The 19,654-nt window shown below is 39.1% G+C and overlaps 1 pseudogene; it reads right to left on the bottom strand.

Annotated features, from left to right (window-relative positions):
- Positions 1-2,712: 2,712 nt before the first annotated feature.
- On the bottom strand, positions 2,713-4,012 carry LOC130867602 (fructose-bisphosphate aldolase A-like; annotated as a pseudogene).
- Between the last annotated feature and the right edge of the window lie 15,642 nt (positions 4,013-19,654).

Below are 19,654 nucleotides of genomic sequence, written 5' to 3'. Positions count from 1 at the left end.
CCAGGCTTTTAGTCACGTCCACATCTTCCTGGTCTGTATGCTAGCTGTCACGTAGACTTGAATTAGCACCTCTTTTCAGGCATCCTCCAAATTACAAAGAAAGAGCAAAGCCATATCCTGACCCTTTGTTAGGTTAGCAACAGCCTGTCTGGAAGGTTATGTGACCCCTTCAGTACTAACTATGGCTTGATAGCCTGGCTGCCATATCATATAGAAATATGGGCCTACAGGCCTCAGCCCTAGAAAAACCACTACAGGCAACTGAGAAATGCTGACAGTGGGAGAAATAGTCTTCCTCAGAGAAGAGTCCCCCCACAATTGGTTATCCAATAGCAAATGATCAGCCCTGAAATCATATACATATACAAGTAACACTCTGTGGACTGAGCAGGTTGTATTCACATATTTAAAGAATAGAAGTGTGTGTGTGTGTGTGTGTGTGCATGTACACACAAAAAGAGATCATGAAGTTTAGAGAGAGAGCAACCAAGGGGGGATATACATGTGAAGGACTGGAGAGAAGGAAAGGAAAAAGAAATTAACATCAAAAATAAAAGTTAATGAGAGTTCCCTTTTTCCCACATCCTCATCAATATTTGTTGTCAGTTGTTTTATTTGTTTTAGTCAATCTGACTGAGACCCCATGTAATCTCAAAGTATTTTAATAGGCATTTATTTAATTGCTAAGGATATAGAATAGTCTTTAAAACTTTATATCATTTTGTGTGTGAGTTGCTTTGCATGAATGAAAGTCTGTGTACCATGTATATGCCTGCTACCCAGGGCAGGCAGATTAGGGAGTCAGATACCCTGAAACTGATGTAACAGACAGTACTGATCTACCATGTGGGGCCTAGAAATGAACCCAGATGCCCTAGAAGACGAGCTGGTGCTCAATTGTTTCTTTGGGTCTTTTGTTTTGTTTTGTTGGTCTTTTGTTGTTGTTGCTATTTGAGTTCTTTGTATATTCTGAATGTTAATGCTCTGTCGGAGCTATAGTTGTCAAAGATTCCCACTCAATGGGCTTCTTTTTCACTATCTTGATTGCTTTCTTTGCTGTACAGAAAGAAGTTTTTTAGTTTAATGAAGTTCCATTAGTCAATTTTGGGCTTAATTCCTAAGCCAGTGGAATCCTAGTCAGAAAATCCTTTCCTGCACTTATATTGTCTAGGGTACTGATTACATTTTCTTCTAGCAGTTTCAGTATTTCAGATTTCACATTGAGGTCTTTAATCCATTTGGGGTTGAGTTTTGTTCAAGGTGATAGATACAGGCCTAGGCCTAATTTCATTCTACTTAAGGTGGTCACCCAGTTTTCCCAGCACTATTTGTTGAAAATGCAATATTTTCTCCAGTGTATACTTTTTAGCATCTTTCTCAAATATCAAATGGCTATAGCTATGTTTTGTTCCATTGACCTATGTGTCTGTTTTTGTGCCAGTACCATTCTATTTTTATTACTAAGGATCTATAATATATCTTAAACCCTGGTATGGTAATCCGTCCGGTGTTGTTCTTTTTGCTCAAGATTGCTCCAGCTATCTGGGGTCCTTTGTGGTTATATATAAATTTCGATTATGAGCAAATTAAGTCTGTAATTTTATTTGTAGTAGAATGGGAATATTCACAATATTAATTGTATACATCCATGTATTTTTCTCAATATTTTTCAGAGATGTAAAATTTTACTGCAGAGCTCTTTCATCTCCTTAGTAATGTTTATTCCTAGATATCTTATTTTCTTTGTGAATGTGAGTATGTACACTATCTCTTTCTGAGCATGTTTATTATTAGTATATAGAAAAGCTCTTCTCACGGCTTCAGCCTCAAGATAAACCAGATATTGGTTGACCATTCCCACAAGTTCTGTGCCACTATTGCCCCAGCACATCTTGCAGGCAGGACAGATGCAGGTTGAAGATTTTGTGGCTGGTTTTGTTTGTTTGTTTGTTTGTTTGTTTGGCAGACTGCAGAATAACTTCACAAGTCCAAGAGACTACAACATGGGGGTGAAGGCTTCATGGAGGCAGCAGCTAAATCTCTCTATGCCAATGAGCAGTGTGGATGGTGACTCTTTTGCTTTCCCTTGGAATTCTTTTCCCCCTATGTGGTTTTATTGTCCAGTCTCAGTACAAGGACTTTTGCCTTATCTTATTCTATCTTGTTTTGTCCTGTTTTGTTGTCATCTTTGGAGACCTGTTCTTTTCTGAAGAGAAACAGAGGAGAAGTGAATCTAGGGGAGAAGGGATATGGGAGGAGAAGAAAGAGGGAAAACTGTGATTGGAATGTATTATATGAGAGAAAAATATATTCTCAGTTTAAAAAAAGAAAGGCTCCTGGTTTCTGTAAGTAGATTTTGTATCCTGAAAGTGTAGATTATTTTTAGAAGCTTTCTGGTGGAATATTTGAGATCTCTTATGTATAATATTACTTGCAAATGAGGATAATTTGACTTCTTTTTCCTATTTATATTCATTAACTTCCTTTTCTTGTCTTATTGATCTAACTAGCAGTGTATTAAGGAGTGGAAATAGTGAGAGAAAAGGTCTGTTTTGTTCCAAATTTTAAGAGCATTCCTTCAAGTTTTTCTCCATTTAAGATGATATTGGCAGTGGGTTTGTCATATATGAACATTATGATGTTTACTTATGTTCCCTTAAGTCCTACTCTCTCCAGGACTTCTATCATGATGACATGATAGATTTTCCCCCCTTAACTAGTTGTTTATTGGCAGTGGGCTGGAAGGGATGGCAGAATTAGCATTCGCAGACAACACCACACCAGTCACAAGGGCAGCAAGAGTGATGGATGGGAAAGCCTGAAGGCCCCCTCTTCAAAAGCAAGTGGGTAGGCAGGGGCCTGGAGTGTTGATGGGGCAGTCTCAGATCACCTCTGCTTAGTAGGCATGGTTAGAGATGAAGAGAGATTCGCTGGCTGCGGCTCCAGACTGACCACTTGGGGTGTACTTTCCTTGACAAGCAAGGCTGTTGGCCAGGGCTCGCTTGATGTATTCCTCCTGGGCAGCCTTCAGGTTCTCCTTCTTCCCACCCCAGGCCTTCAGAGCAGAGGCCTGCAGGGCCCGGCCATAAGAGAAAGTCAAGGCCCATGGCTTCAGCAGTGGGCACTTGTTGATGGCATTGAGGTTGATGGATGCCTCTTCCTTGCTCTACCTTCCAGACAGGAAAGTGACTCCAGTGACAGCAGGGGGCACTGTGCGACGGCAGAGCTGTGACAGTTGCCATGGCAATCTCCTCATTGGAATATTTCTGGATACAAGCATGGCCTGGGGTGACCATGTTGGGCTTCAGCAGTGTGCCTTCCAGATGGACATCGTGGTCACTCAGAGCCTTGTACACAGCAGCCAGTACCTTCTCAGTTACATATTGGCAGCGCTTTAAGTCATGGTCTCCATCAGGGAGGATTTCAGGCTCCACAATGGGTACAATGCCATTCTGCTGGCAGATGCTGGCATAACAGGCCAGAACATTGGCATTTTCCATGATGGCAAGGGCTGAAGGAGTATGCTCCCCAATCTTGAGCACACAGTGCCATTTGGCAAAGTCAGCTCCATCCTTCTTATACTGGGCACAGCGTTCTGACAGCCCATCCAGCCCTTGGGTGGTGGTCTCACCATGGGTTCCTGCCAGGGGTACCACGCCTTTATCTACCTTAATGCCCACAACACCGCCCTTGGGCTTGATAACTTGGGGGAAGGGACGTCCATCATCCACCTTCTGGTAGAGTGTTTCGTGAAAGAGGATCACCCCCCCAATGCAGGGGTTCACATGGTCATCAGCAGTTAGCAGCAGCTGGCGGTAGAAGCTCCTGTTCTCTTTGGTGTTCTCAGTGCCAATGGACTGCAGCCGCTTAGCAATGCTTCCAGTGGACTCATCAGGATGCCCTTGCCCGGAGCCACAATTCGGTGAGCGATGTCAGACAGCTCCTTCTTCTGCTCCGGGGTTAGTGCTGGGTATGGGTAGGGCATGGTGCCAGTGGCAGCACGTTCCTGGCACAGGAGAGGGTACGGCGGTGGGTGAGCGAAAGGACAAAGGAGCGAACACGGATAAAGTCACCAGAACCCCATCTCCGTGCATTCCAAAAGAACGCAGCCTATTGAGCTGAGGGGGAAGGGAGTGACCGACATGGTAGATTTTTTTATCAAAAGGTCTTTTCTTCATTTATTGATATAATCATATGAATTTTTACTTTAAGCCAATTTTATGATTACATTTATTGATATATGTTGTACCGTTCTGGCATCTCAGGAATAAAGTCAGCTTGATTGTGTGATTTTGTTTTTGATATATACCTATATTTGGTTTACAGGTATTTTATTGAGGATTTTTGCATCTATGTTCATCAGATATATTATCCTATAATTTTCTATTTTTTATTGTTTTATTTGCCTGGTTTTGGTAATTGAGTAATACTGTTTTTATTTACTAAAGGAATTTGGATATATTTCTTTAAGAATTTTAAGAGTGTTGATTGTTGATTATCATTGAATGTCTGGTAGAATTATGCTGTGAATTCATCTGAACTGGGACTTTTGTTTTTATTCAAAAGGCTTTTTATTACTTTCTTATTTGTTATGGGTTCACTTAAGTTATTGACCTCTTCTTGGTTTAACTTTGGTGTCAAGAAAAAAAACTTGTCCATTTCTTTTATTAACATTCTTCTAACTTAAAAGAATATCTATTGTACTTTTGAACTCATAACAATTGTGATTGCCTAGACAAGACTAACACAAAATTAGACTAATCAATACTTGCCATGGCTCATAGTTTCCTATTCAGTCCTGAAGATTTATGTAGTTAATAGTTAATAGAGGAGAGAAAGACATTTTTTTTTTGGTGCTGAAGTCAGTGGGAAGGTACCTATGCTTCTATAAGCAATCCTAATGAAACTTATTGAGTCACACACAGAAACCACATGAGAGTAAGAGAGTGGCTAGGTGGGAAGAGGAACAGAATCAGCAAGAGTGGCAGGGGGTACAAGAAAGAATGGTATGTGTGAATGTGATAGAAATATATCATGTACATTTATAAATTTTCACAATGAAACCAACTACTATGAATAATTGGTATATTTAATGAAATTGAAAATGTTTAATAAACATCACCAAGGACATAAAATGGCACTACAGTGAAAATTTATATACACTGAATAAATTGAAGATGTCCTTAGAAGATGGAAATACTATGTTCATAGATTGGCAAAATTCATATTACAAAATTAACTTTATTATCAAGCAGAATCTATAGATTCAATGTTATTGCCCCCAATGTCATGCTTTACTAACATAAAAATAAAAATATGACATGGAATTCTAGAGAAAGCAATTTAAAACAAAAATATAATGGTCACGTCATCACCATACCTGATTTCAAGTCATACAGTAGAGTCATCATATTAATAAAAGCAGTATAGTGCTGAAAAAAAAGGATAGAATAGAACAATGGGATAGAAAACCCAGAAATAAATCCTTATAACTACACCCACATATATTTTACAAGAATGTAAAAACTACATTATAAAAGAGATTGCCTCTTTCAAAAATAGTTCTGGAAAACCAAATATTCACCCATAGACAAATGAAGCCAATTTTTAATCTCTCACTTATACTAAAAATCAGTTAAAAATCGATCAAATACTTTCATAAAATATCTGAAGCTCTATAACTGTTAAATAAAATCATAGAGGAAGTGATTTATGATATAGATATGTACAGAGATTTTATAAAGACTCAGTAGCCCAGGCAATAAAAGTAATGGTTGATAATAGGAATGCATGAAATAAAAAGATTTCCATAAAACAAATGAAACAAGAGGACTATAATCTACAGAATGTGAGAAAGTATTTGATAGCTATATATGTTACAGAGCATTTAATACCAAGAGTATATAAAGAATAAAATCCAATCAATAAGCAGGCTAATTAAATTATGCTTCTCAAAGAGTAAGTAAAATGGCTTACTATTGAGTAGATAAATTGACATGGCATACAACTGCCTCCCTAGCATTTCTATTTATATTAATAGATAATGACACTCTCAGACTTCATCAGAGAAGCTCCTCTCCAGTGAATGACACAGAATGCAGTGACTCATAATGGCTCAAGGTTCTGATAACTGACCATTGGTGGCTCACCTCTAAACAAGTTATTTATAGTGTTCCATTTAAAGCTTAGGGAATACTGAAGAGGGGACAGAAAGAATATAAAGTCTTGAAGATAAGGAGAAGAACTATTAAATGCTATTTTCTGGGAAAGACACAGCAATTGCAATCCTGAACTCATAACAGATAATGTTGTCCACACAGAGTATACATGAGAATAGACCTTTCACAATAAGACATAGAGTGTCTTAATGTGGGTTTCCATTGCTGTGAAGAGATACCATGACCATGGCAACTCTTATCAAGAAAAAAATTTAATTGTGGTGGCTCATTTACAGTTCAGAAGTTTAGTCCATTATTGTCATGGTGGGAAGCAAGTCAGCATGTGGACAGACATGATTCTTGAGAAGGAGCTGAGACTTCTTACATCTTGACTCACAGGCAGCAGGAAGTGGTCTGTTTCATTGGGTATGACTTGAGCATATATGAGACCTCAAAGGTCACCCCCACAGTGACACATTTCTTCCAACAAAATGTTCACACCTACTCCAACAAGGCCACAATTCCTAATAGTGGCACTTCTTTTGGGGACTATTTTTTTTTTCAAACCACTACAGAGAGGATTCAGGAGGCCCTGCCCCTTGTAGATGAACTGAGAGCTATGGGTAGATTCTGGGATAAAAGAAGTTATTGCTTTAGTTATCTACCCACCAATGAGCCCACCAGACTCCAGTAGGGATTTGAGGAAGATAAGGAAGTGAGTATGTGGAGAGAGTAGTCAGAATATATTACATACATGTATGAAATTGTCAAAGAATAGAAGTAATAAAAAGTTAAAAATATGAAAAAAAAGTTCAGCATGTCTAGCTATCAAGAGGATGCAAATTAAAATGGCAAATTAAAATCACACACACACACCCCAAAATGGCTATTATTTAGGAAACAAACAACAAAAAATGCTTGTGGACATGTGGGGAGAAAAGAACCCTGTTGGTGGAATTATAAACTAGTACAACCACCATGTATACATAAAAGATTCAAAATAATAGAAATAGACCTGACATATAATCCAGCTACACAACTTTTAGGTATGTATCTGAAAGACTCTAAATCAACATACCTCAGAGATACTTGCATACCCATGTTTATGTAGCACCTTTCCACTGTAACCAAGTTATGGAATCAACATCAACAGGTGAATGGATAAAGAGAATTGGTATGTAAACACAGAATTAAATTTTGTTCACTCAAAATAAAAAATGAAATTATGTCAGTTTTAGGAAAATAGATCCAATTATAAATCATCTTATTGAACAAAATAACTACATTTGAGAAAGACTAGTGTCACATATTTTCTCTCATTTTTGGATCCTAGTCTTTATATGACTACATAAAACTACACAAGAGGAAGTGGTAGAAAGGGAAGGCTATATAATATGATCGAAGTATATGACATACATGAGTGAAAATGTCTTCATGAATGCCATCACTGTGTACAATATATGTATGCCAATAAAATTTAAATATCAAGTACAATAAGCAACTACCTGGAGAAGTTGTTAATGATGAGTAATCATATATCTTGATAGGATAGATCAATGGTTCTCAACCTGTGGGTTGAGATCCTTTTGGAAAATCTCTGCCTTCAAAAAATATTTACAGTGCAGGCAGGCCCAGGCTGTGGAGGCACCGGCAGGCAGGCAGGCCCAGGCGGCAGAGGCACCGGCGTGCAAGCCAAGCGGCAGAGACACCCGCAAGCAGACTCAGCGGATGTGGGATAGTACAAGCATGAAACAGTGAAGCCCACACTGAGAGCAGATCGCCCCACTACAATTAAATCAAACCCATTAGATAGCATCGATAGGAGGAGATGGGCAGACGCCTAGGCAAAAATTCACCCAACAATCTGAAAAACAACATGAAAACACCAGAACCCAATGATCTTACAACACAAGGACTTGAACACCCTAACACAGAAGAAGAAGAAAAAAACTGACTTTATGAAAGCAATAGAGTCCCTTAAACAACATGTAAAAAATGCCCTCATAGAAATGGATGAGAAGTATAACAAAAAGTTTGAAGAAATGAGTAAATATGTACATGATACCCTGGGAAACCAAAAAAAATCGATCAAACAGGTAATGGAAACAGTCCAATAATTGAAAACTGAAATCAAAGCAAGGAAGAAAACACAAACTGAGGACCAGCTCAATATGGAAAATCTAGGTCAATGAGCAGAGACTACAGAAACAAGCATAATCAATAGAATACAAGAGATAGAAGAAAGAATCTCAGATTCTGAAGACACCATAGAGAAAATAAACGCACTGATCAAAGAAAACAGCAAAACCAACAAATTCTCATCACAAAACATTCAGGAAATGTGGGACACAATAAAAAGACCAAAGCTAAGAATAATAGGGATAGAAGAAGGAGAAGAGGCACAGCTCAAAAACCCAGAAAATATTTTTAACAAAATAATGGAAGAAAACTTTCCCAACATAAAGAAAGATATTCCTTTGAATATTCAAGAAGCATACAGAACACCAAACAGACTGGATCAAAAAAAAAGTCCCCTCGCCATATAATAATCAAAACACAAAATATACAGATTAAAGAAAGAATATTAAGAGCTGCAAAGGAAAAAGGCCAAGTAACTTATAAAGGTAAACCGATCAGACTTACACCTGACTTCTCTATGGAAACCATGAAAGCCAGAAGGTCCTGGATAGAGGTACTACAGAAACTAAGAGACCATGGATGCAAACCCAAACTACTATACCCAGCCAAGCTATCATTCACTATCAATGGAGAAAACAAGACATTCCAGGATAAGAACAAATTCAAACAATATAGCCACAAATCCAGCCCTACAGAAAGTAATAGAAGGAAAATCACAACCCAAAGAATCCAACATTGCCAACACTGTCTACAATAACTCCAGCATCTAGCGACCCTTCAACAGCACAACTCAAAGAAGGGAGACACACAAACTCTTCTACCGAAAGCAATAAGAATAACCGGAGTAAACAACCACTGATCATTAATATCACTTAATATTAATGGTCTCAATTCAAAAATAAAAAGGCACAGGTTAAGAGATTGGATATGAAAACAGGATCCAACATTCTGCTGTTTACAAGAAACACATCTCAACCACAAAGATAGGCATCTACTCAGAATAAAGGGTTGGGAAAAGGTTTTTCAAAAAAAGCAGGTGTGGCTATACTAATTTCTAACAAAACTGACTTCAAACTAAAATCAATCAGAAGAGATCGACAGGGACACTTTATACTCAAAACAGGAACAATTCAGCAGGATGAAGTCTCAATCCTGAATATCTATGCCCCTAATATAAAAACACCCACTTATGTAAAAGAAATATTGCTAAAACTCAAGGCAGACATCAAATCACACACACTAATAGTAGGAGACTTCAACACACCTCTCCCACCAATGGACAGGTCAATCAGACAGAAACCTAATAGAGAATTAAGAGAATTGTTGGAGGTAATGAATCAAATGGACTTAACAGACATCTATAGAACACTCCACCCAAATAGGAAAGAATACACCTTCTTCTCTGCAGCTCATGGAACCTTCCCGAAAATTGACCACATACTCGGAAACAAAGGAAACCTCCACAGATACAAAAAATATCAGTGTCCACCTGTGTCTTATCAGATCACCACGGATTAAAGTTAGAAGGCAACAACAATGCTACCCCCAGAAAGCCGACAAATTCATGGAAACTGAACAGTCAACTACTGAACCACACCTGGGTCAAGGAAGAAATTAAGAAAGAAAGTCTTCCTTGAATTTAATGAAAATAAAGACACAACATACTCAAACCTATGGGACACGATGAAAGCAGTGCTAAGAGGAAAGTTCATAGCACTAAGTGCCCACTTAAAGAAAACGGAGAAAGCATACATTGGAAACTTAACGGCACACCTGAAAGCTCTAGAAAAAAAGAAGCAGACGCACCCAGGAGGAGTAGAAGACTGGAAATAATCAAACTGAGGGCTGAAATCAACAAAATAGAAACACAGAAAACAGTCCAAAGAATCAATGAAAAGAAAAGTTGGTTCTTGGAGAAAATCAACAAGATCGACAAACCCCTATCCAAACTAATTAAACGACAGAGAGAGAACACGAAAATAAATAAGATCAGAAATGAAAAGGGGGACATGACCACAGACACAGAGGAAATTCAGAGAATCATTAGATCTTACTACAAAAGCCTGTATGCCACAAAACTGGAAAATGCAAAAGAAATGGACACTTTTTTAGATAAGTACCATATACCAAACCTAAACCAAGACCAGGTGAACGATCTAAATAGACCTGTTAGTCGCGAAGAATTAGAAACTGTTATCAAAAATCTTCCTTCCAAAAAAGCCCAGGACCAGATGGTTTCAATGCAGCATTCTACTAGACCTTCCAAGAAGACCTAATACCTATACTCCTTAATGTATTTCACAATATAGAAACAGAAGAGTCATTGCCAAATTCCTTTTATGAAGCTACAGTTACCCTGATACCAAAACCACACAAAGACCCAACCAAGAAAGAGAATTACAGGCCTATATCACTCATGAACATCAATGCAAAAATTCTCAATAAAATACTGGCAAACCGAATTCAAGAACACATTAGAAAAATTATCCATTATGATCAAATAGGCTTCATCCCAGAGATGCAGGGCTGGTTCAACATACGAAAATCTATCAATGTAATCAACCATATATGTAGTGGGGAGCTGCGGGCCTCTTCCCACAGCCCGGCTCATGGCTGCCTGGCTAGCTTATGCACCAAAATAACGACACACAAACTGTATTCTTTTAAACACTGCTTGGCCCATTAGCTCTAGCCCTTACTGGCTAATTCTCATATCCCGATCAACCCATCTCTAATAATCTGTGTAGCATCAGTCTTACCAGGAAAGATTCAGCATGTCTGACCTGGCGGCTGGCTTCATCGCTTCTGGCTCTGAGAGGAGCTGCCCTGCATCTGAGCTCACTTCCTCTTCCTCCCAGCATTCTATTCTGTTTACTCCACCCACCTAAAGGCTGGCCAATCAAATGGGCCAAGGCAGTTTCTTTATTAGTCAATGACCTTCCTCCATCATTTCCCCTTTTCTGTTTAAACCAAAAAAAAGAAGGCTTTAACTTTAACATAGCAAAATTACATATAACAAAACAGTTATCAAGCAAGAATTACAGTTACAATATTTATATCTATTTTATCTTTTATCATAACAATGGAAAACTATAACTATAACTATCTATCTCTTCTTCAACTCCATCAAAGACTCCAGAAGAATACAATATTACCTAAGCAAACAAAAAGTAAGCAACTTCTAAACTCTAGAAATGACAGAGACATCTCGCTGCCTGGACAGTCACCCAAAGTTCCTCTGTACCGTTGGGGCATCAATCTTCAGCCTTCAGGCCCATAGTATCCAGCAGACTTTTTAATGAAGCAGGAAATTTCAAAGGCAGTTCAGTCACTATCTGCTGTGTCCTACAGAATGTCTTGCAGACTCTTTCATAAATCAGGAACCCCTGAAAGATCATCTCACCTTTAGGCAAGTTCAGCAGTCCTCTCTCTGCAGGTTCTTTGTGTCCAGTTTATGCAGTAGTCCAGGCAAGAGCAGTTTCTTGCCCAAATGGCTATCAAACTCCATAAGGTGCCTCTTTGATACCCATCTTCTGCTTGAAGTAGATTGGTGCTGCCAGGAGCAGAGTGTCTCATTGTCATGAAAAACCCTAAGTTATTAAAACATTTAAAATGCCATATTCTATAATCTTTGAAAGATATGAAGAATGCCTATCTAAAATATATCTATGTACGTCTAGAAAATCTAACTAACATGACTACAAGCTTGACTATTATTGATAATTTTCCATTAACAACCTATATACATTACATTTTTAAGTGAACTATACAATCACAATACCTTAATCAATATCAGAAATAGATATACATATACATATAATAAAATTGACCTTAAATTAATGTCAGTAAACCAAGATTCATATCAATGCAAATTATTCACATCTATATCATCTCCTCCTTTACATGTAAAAGAACATTTATAAACAATATATGGGAACATGGGTGCAGATTTTTCTCTCCAAACTGCTTCCTGCTGAATGGGGGCGCTGTTATTCGTGTCTTTTATGGGATAACCTGTCTCCTAGGTTCATCTCAGTTGGCAGTTGAGCGAAGCAATTTTTTAAGGGTCTTCACAGCAACCCTTCAGGAGGGCATGGTCTATCATACCATATTGGGATCGAAGAAGCAATCCATAGAGTCTCTGATGGAGGAAGGTCATTGGTTAAATAATAAAGAAACTGCCTAGGCCCATTTATAGGCCAGCCCTTAGGTGGGTGGAGTAAACAGACAGGATGCTGGGAGAAAGAAGCCGAGTCGGGAGTCGCCATGATTCTCCCACTCCAGACAGACGCAGGTTAAGATCCTCCCTGGTAAGCCAGCTCGTGGGGCTACACAGAATATTAGAAATGGGTTAGATCAATATGTAAGAGCTAGTCAATAAGAGGCTGGAGCTAATGGGCCAAGCAATGTTTAAAAGAATACAGTTTCCGTGTAATTATTTTGGGGCATAAGATAGCCATGTGGGCGGCTGGGTGCCGGGGACGCAGCCACACCACTTTTATTACAACAAGTCTCATTCTCGAGAAAACAAAAGAAGAAATTCTTTTCCAAAGTATCATATGCTTAGATCCAAATTCTGAAGTCAAGGTATTTTGAAAATATCTATCTTGGATTAGTTCAGCAACATTTATAAACAAATATCTTTTAGCAGCTGTTGCTCCTTCCTCAGCATTCAAACAATTCAAACAGAGCATAATAGCATATAGTATCAAGATTCTCATTGTATTTTCCATCTTCGTGCAGCTTTATTTTAACCTCTATTTCGTTTACTTTTACTTTTATTTTATATTTTCTGTATATCTTCGTCCTGGAATAACTCTTTAGACCAGGCTGTCCTTGAACTCTCAGAGATCCGTCCGTCTCTGCCTCCCAGGCATCGGGATTAAAGGCAAGTGGTACCACAACTTGAAGTCACAGAGGTCAATCTCCCTCTGCCTCCAAGTGTTGGGATTAAAGGTGTGTACTACCACACCCAACTACTCTCTTTCTTCCTTATTTTTTTTAATAACTTTAACATTTAGCCTGCATATATTTTTAAGTACACTGTAAATCATTTAAAGGTTTTCTTTGTCTTTGAATCTCTCTTTACTGTATCTCTCTCTTTTTCTGACCACACGAGCCTTTAAATTACTGAGCAATATGGCTAGGATTAAAGCCGTGGCTTTGCCGGCTAGATCTAGCCCATTCCTTAGCTTTCCAGCCTCATGGCGGAGGTACCAGCTGTAGCCATGTTTATCACAACTCTGTGGCGTTTCAAGGTCCTTGCCAGCAAACAAGCTACAACACTCAAATGCTCTCTCTGTAGCTGACCTCCTGCCTCAAACAGTCAGAGTTTGCCCTGGCAGGACGACCGAAAAAGACGGCATTTTTAAACAGCGCATTTTTTCCTGCTACGGCTGAAAACCGAAAAGCATGCGTTCAGCTTTTATCAATAACATTTAAGTGTTTTGTGGCAGGACCTCTTAAGAGAGCTGCAAGTTTTTGCAGCTAAAGCTGAGTCAGGAAGCCTCTCTTAGATGAGAGCGCTTGCTTGCGTCTAGCAAGCAGAACAGAACCAAGAAATTGCTGCTACCAAGAAAATATGCTTTACTCTATTCTTTCCCAAGCTTTCTGTGGATTCAGTTGTCCACACGTTGGGGGCCATTCTGTAGTGGGGAGCTGCGGGCCTCTTCCCACAGCCCGGCTCATGGCTGCCTGGCTAGCTTATGCACCAAAATAATGACACACAAACTGTATTCTTTTAAACACTGCTTGGCCCATTAGCTCTAGCCCTTACTGGCTAATTCTCATATCCCGATCAACCCATCTCTAATAATCTGTGTAGCATCAGTCTTACCAGGAAAGATTCAGCATGTCTGACCTGGCGGCTGGCTTCATCGCTTCTGGCTCTGAGAGGAGCTGCCCTGCATCTGAGCTCGCTTCCTCTTCCTCCCAGCATTCTATTCTGTTTACTCCACCCACCTAAAGGCTGGCCAATCATATGGGCCAAGGCAGTTTCTTTATTAGCCAATGACCTTCCTTCATCACATATAAATAAACTGAAAGAAAAAAACCATATGATCATTTCATTAGATGCTGAAAAAGCATTCGACAAAATTCAACACCCCTTTATGATAAAGCTCTTGGAGAGATTAGGGATAAAAGGGTCAAACCTAAATATAATAAAAGCTATTTACAGCAAGCCGACAGCTAACATTAAATTAAATGGAGAAAAACTCAAAGCCATCCCACTAAAATCAGGAACACGACAAGGATGTCCACTCTCTCCATACCTCTTCAATATAGTGCTTGAAGTTCTAGCAATAGCAATAAGACAACATAAGGGGATCAAGGAGATCCATATTGGAAAGGAAGAAGTTAAGCTTTCATTATTTGCAGATGATATGATAGTATACAGAAGCGACCCCAAAAACCCTACCAAAGAACTCCTACAGCTGATAAACACCTTTGGTAATGTGGCAGGTTACAAAATCAACTCCAAAAAATCAGTTGCCTTCCTATACACTAAGGATAAGGAAGCAGAGAGGGAAATCAGAGAAGTATCACCTTTCACGATAGCCACAAATAGCATAAAATACCTTGGGGTAACTCTGATCAAGGAAGTGAAAGATCTATTTGGCAAGAACTTTAAGTCTTTGAAGAAAAAATTGAAGAGGACACCAGAAAATGGAAGGACCTCCCTTGCTCTTGGATTGGGAGGATCAACATAGTAAAAATGGCAATTCTACCAAAAGCAATCTATAGATTCAACACAATCCCCATCAAAATCCCATCAAAATTCTTCACAGATCTGGAGAAGACAATAATCAACTTTATATGGAAAAACAAAAAACCCAGGATAGCCAAAACAATCTTATACAATAAAGGAACGTCTGGAGGCATTACCATCCCTGACTTCAAACTCTATTACAGAGCTACAGTACTGAAAACGGCTTGGTACTGGCATAAAAACAGAGAAGTCGACCAATGGAATAGAATAGAAGACCCTGACTTTAGCCCACAAACCTATGAACACCTGATTTTCGATAAAGGAGCTAAAAGTATACAATGGAAAAAAGAGAGCATCTTCAACAAATTGTGCTGGCAAAACTGGAAGTCAATCTGTAGAAGAATGAAAATAGATCCATATCTATCACCATGCACAAATCTCAAGTCCAAATGGATTAAAGACCTCAATATCAGTCCAAACACACTGAACCTGATAGAAGAGAAAGTGGGAAGTACTCTACAACACATGGGCACAGGAGAACACTTCTATGTATAACCCCAGAAGCACAAACACTAAGGACATCATTGAATAAATGGGACCTCCTGAGACTGAGAAGCTTCTGTAAAGCAAAGGACACTGTCACTAAGACAGAAAGGCAACCCACTGACTGGGAGAAGATCTTCACCAACCCCGCAACTGACAAAGGTCTGATATCCAAAATATACAAAGAACTCAAGAAATTAGACCGTAAAAGGTTAATCAATCCAATTATAAAATGGGGCACTGAGCTGAACAGAGACTTTTCAACAGAAGAAGTTCAAATGGCCAAAAGATACTTAAGATCGTGCTCAACTTCCTTAGCAATCAGGGAAATGCAAATCAAGACAACATTAAGATACCATCTTACACCGGTCAGAATGGCTAAAATCAAAAACACCAATGATAGCCTCTGCTGGAGAGGGTGTGGAGAAAGGGGCACTCTCATCCATTGCTGGTGGGAATGCAAACTTGTGCAACCACTTTGGAAAGCAGTGTGGCGGTTTCTCAGGAAAGTCGGGTTCAACCTACCTCTCAACCCAGCAATACCACTATTGGGAATATACCCAAGAGATGCCCAAACATACAACAAAAGTATATGCTCAACTATGTTCATAGCAGCATTGTTTGTAATAGCCAGAACCTGGAAACAACCTAGATGTCCTTCAATGGAAGAATGGATGAAGAAAGTATGGAATATATACATATTAGAGTACTACTCAGCAGTAAAAAACAATGACTTCTTGAATTTTGCATACAAATGGACAGAAATAGAAAACACTATCCTGAGTGAGGTAAGCCAGACCCAAAAAGAGGAACATGGGATGTACTCACTCATATTTGGTTTCTAGCCATAAATAAAGGACATTGAGACTATAATTCGCGATTCTAGAGAAGCTAAATAAGAAGGTGAACCCAAAGAAAAACATATAAGCATCCCCCTGAATATTAACCTTCATCAGGCGATGAAAGAAGACAGAGACAGAGACCAACATTGGAGCACTGGACTGAAGTCTCACGATCCAAAGGAGGAGCAGAAGGAGAGTGAGCACGAGCAAGGAACTCAGGACCGCGAGGGGTGTACCCACACACTGAGGCAATGGGGATGTTCTATCGGGAACTCACCAAGGCCAGCTGGCCGGGGTCTGAAAAAGCATGGGACAAAACCGGTCTCGCTGAACATAATGGACAATGAGGACTACTGAGAACTGAAGAACAATGGCAATGGGTTCTTGATCCTATTGCACGTAATGGCTTTGTGGGAGCCCAGGTAGTTTGGATGCTCACCTTAATAGACCTGGATGGAGGTGGGTGGCCCTTGGACCTCCCACAGGGCAGAGAAACCTGTTTGCTCTTTGGGCTGAGGAGGAAGGAAGACTTGATTGGGGGAGGGGGAGGGAATGGGAGGTGGTGGCGGGGAAGAGGCAGAAATCTTTAATAATTAAATAAATTAATTAATAAAAAAATTAAAAAATTAAAAAAAAGAAAATCTATCAATATAATCCATCATATAAATAAACTGAAAGAAAAAACCATGTGATCATTTCATTGGATGCTGAAAAAGCATTTGACAAAATTTAAGACCCCTTTATGATAAAGGTCTTGGAGAGATTAGGAATACAAGGGTCATACCTAAATATAATAAAAGCTATTTACAGCAAGCCGACAGCTAACATCAAATTAAACAGAGAAAAACTCAAAGCCATCCCACTAAAATCAGGAACACGACAAGGATGTCCACTCTCTCCATACCTCTTCAATATAGTGATTGAAGTTCTAGCAATAACAACAAGACAACATAAGGGAATCAAGGGGATTCAAATTGGAAAGGAAGAAGTTAAACTTTTGTTATTTGCAGATGATATGACAGTGTACATAAGCGACCCCAAAAACTCCACCAAAGAACTCCTATAGCTGATAAACACCTTTAGTAACATAGCAGGATACAAGATGAACTCCAAAAAATCAGTTGACCTCCTATACACAAAGGATAAGGAAGCAGAGAGGAAAATCAGAGAAGCATCACCTTTCACAATAGCCACAAATAGCATAAAATATCTTGGGGTAACTCTAACCTAGGACATGAAAGTTCTATTTGACAAAAACTTTAAGTCTTTGAAGAAAGAAATTGAAGAGGATACCAGAAAATGGAAGGATCTCCCTTGCTCTTGGATTGGGAGGATCAACATAGTAAAAATGGCAATTCTACCAAAGACAATCTATAGATTTAATGCAAAACCCATCAAAATCCCATCAAAATTCTTCACAGATCTTGAGAGGACAATAATCAACTTTATATGGAAAAACAAAAGACCCAGGATAGTCAAAACAATCTTATACCATAAAGGATCGTCTGGAGGCATTACCATGCCTGACTTCAAACTCTATTATAGAGCTACAGTATTGAAAACAGCATAAAAACAGAGAAGTCGACCAATGGAATCAAATAGAAGACCCGAGTTTTAACCCACAATCCTATGAACACCTGATTTTCGATAAAGGAGCTAAAAGTATTCAATGGAAGAAAGAAAGCATCTTCAACAAATGGTGCTGGCACAACTGGATGTCAACCTGTAGAAGAATGAAAATAGACCCATATCTATCACCATGCACAAAACTCAAGTCCAAATGGATCAAAGACCTCAATTTCAATCTGAACACACTGAACCTGATAGAAGAGAAAATGGGAAGTACCCTACAACATATGGGCACAGGAGATCACTTCCTACGTATAACCCCAGCAGCACAGACATTAAGGGCAACATTGAATAAATGGGACCTCCTGAGACTGAGAAGCTTCTGTAAAGCAAAGGACACTGTCACTAAAACAAGAAGGCAACCAACTGACTGGGAGAAGATCTTCACCAACCCCACAGCAGACAAAGGTCTGATCTCCAAATTATATAAAGAACTCAAGAAACTAGACTTTAAAATACTAATTAACCCAATTGAAAAATGGAGCACTGAACTGAACAGAGAATTCTCAACAGAAGAATTTCAAATGGCCAAAAGATACTTAAGGTCATGCTCAACTTCTTTAGCGATCAGGGAAATGCAAATCAAAACAACTTTGAGAAAACATCTTACACCTGTCTGAATGGCTAAAATCAAAAACAGTAATGATAGCCTTTGCTGGAGAGGTTGTGGAGTAAGGGGTACACTCATCCATTGCTGGTGGGAATGCAAACTTGTGCAACCACTTTGGAAAGCAGTGTGGCAGTTTCTCAGGAAACTTGGGATCAACCTACCCCAGGACCCAGCAATACCACTCTTGGGAATATACCCAAGAGATGCTCTATCATATGACAAAAGCATTTGTTCAACTGTGTTTATAGCAGCATTATTTGTAATATCCAGAACCTGGAAACAACCTAGATGCCCTTCAGTAGAAGAATGAATGAAGAAAGTGTGGAATATATACATATTAGAGTACTACTCAGCGGTAAAAAACAATGACATCTTGAATTTTGCATGCAAATGGATGGAAATAAAAAACACTATCCTGAGTGAGGTGAGCCAGAACCAAAAAGAGGAACAGGGGATGTACTCACTCATAATTTGTTTCTAGCTATAAATAAAGGACATTGAGACAAAAAAGAGTTTGTTTGAGCTTGTGGTTTCAGATGTGTAGTGAAATAACCACACAGAAATTGTATTAATTAAATTACTGCCTGGTTCATTATCTCTAACTTCTTATTGGCTAACTCTCACATCTTGATCTAAACCATTTATACTGATCTGTGTTCACCACAAGGTCATGGCTTACTCACATGAGTCTAACCAGTATCCATCTTGGGCAGGAGAACCATGGCGTCTGCCACTTTGCCCTTCTTCCCAGCATTCAGTTCAGTCTACTCCACCTATCTAAGTGCTGCCCTATCAAAAGGCCAAGGCAGTTTCTTTATTCAACCAATGAAAGCAACACATAGACAGAAGAGCCTCCTATGCCACAGATGGTTAAGAATCCATCACTATCACAGTGAAAAGTCATGGCAGCAGGAAAAAAACATGGCAGCTGAATCATTAACCTGAGGACTCATACCCTGAAATTCAAACATGAAGCAGATAGAACAAACTAGAAATGTATTGAGTCTTTAAACAGTCAAAGCCC

The sequence above is a fragment of the Chionomys nivalis genome, chromosome X, assembly GCF_950005125.1.
Source record: "Chionomys nivalis chromosome X, mChiNiv1.1, whole genome shotgun sequence".
Classification (NCBI taxonomy): domain Eukaryota; kingdom Metazoa; phylum Chordata; class Mammalia; order Rodentia; family Cricetidae; genus Chionomys; species Chionomys nivalis.
Note: the sequence above shows the minus strand (reverse complement) of the source record. Positions and strands in the feature narration are given on the sequence as shown.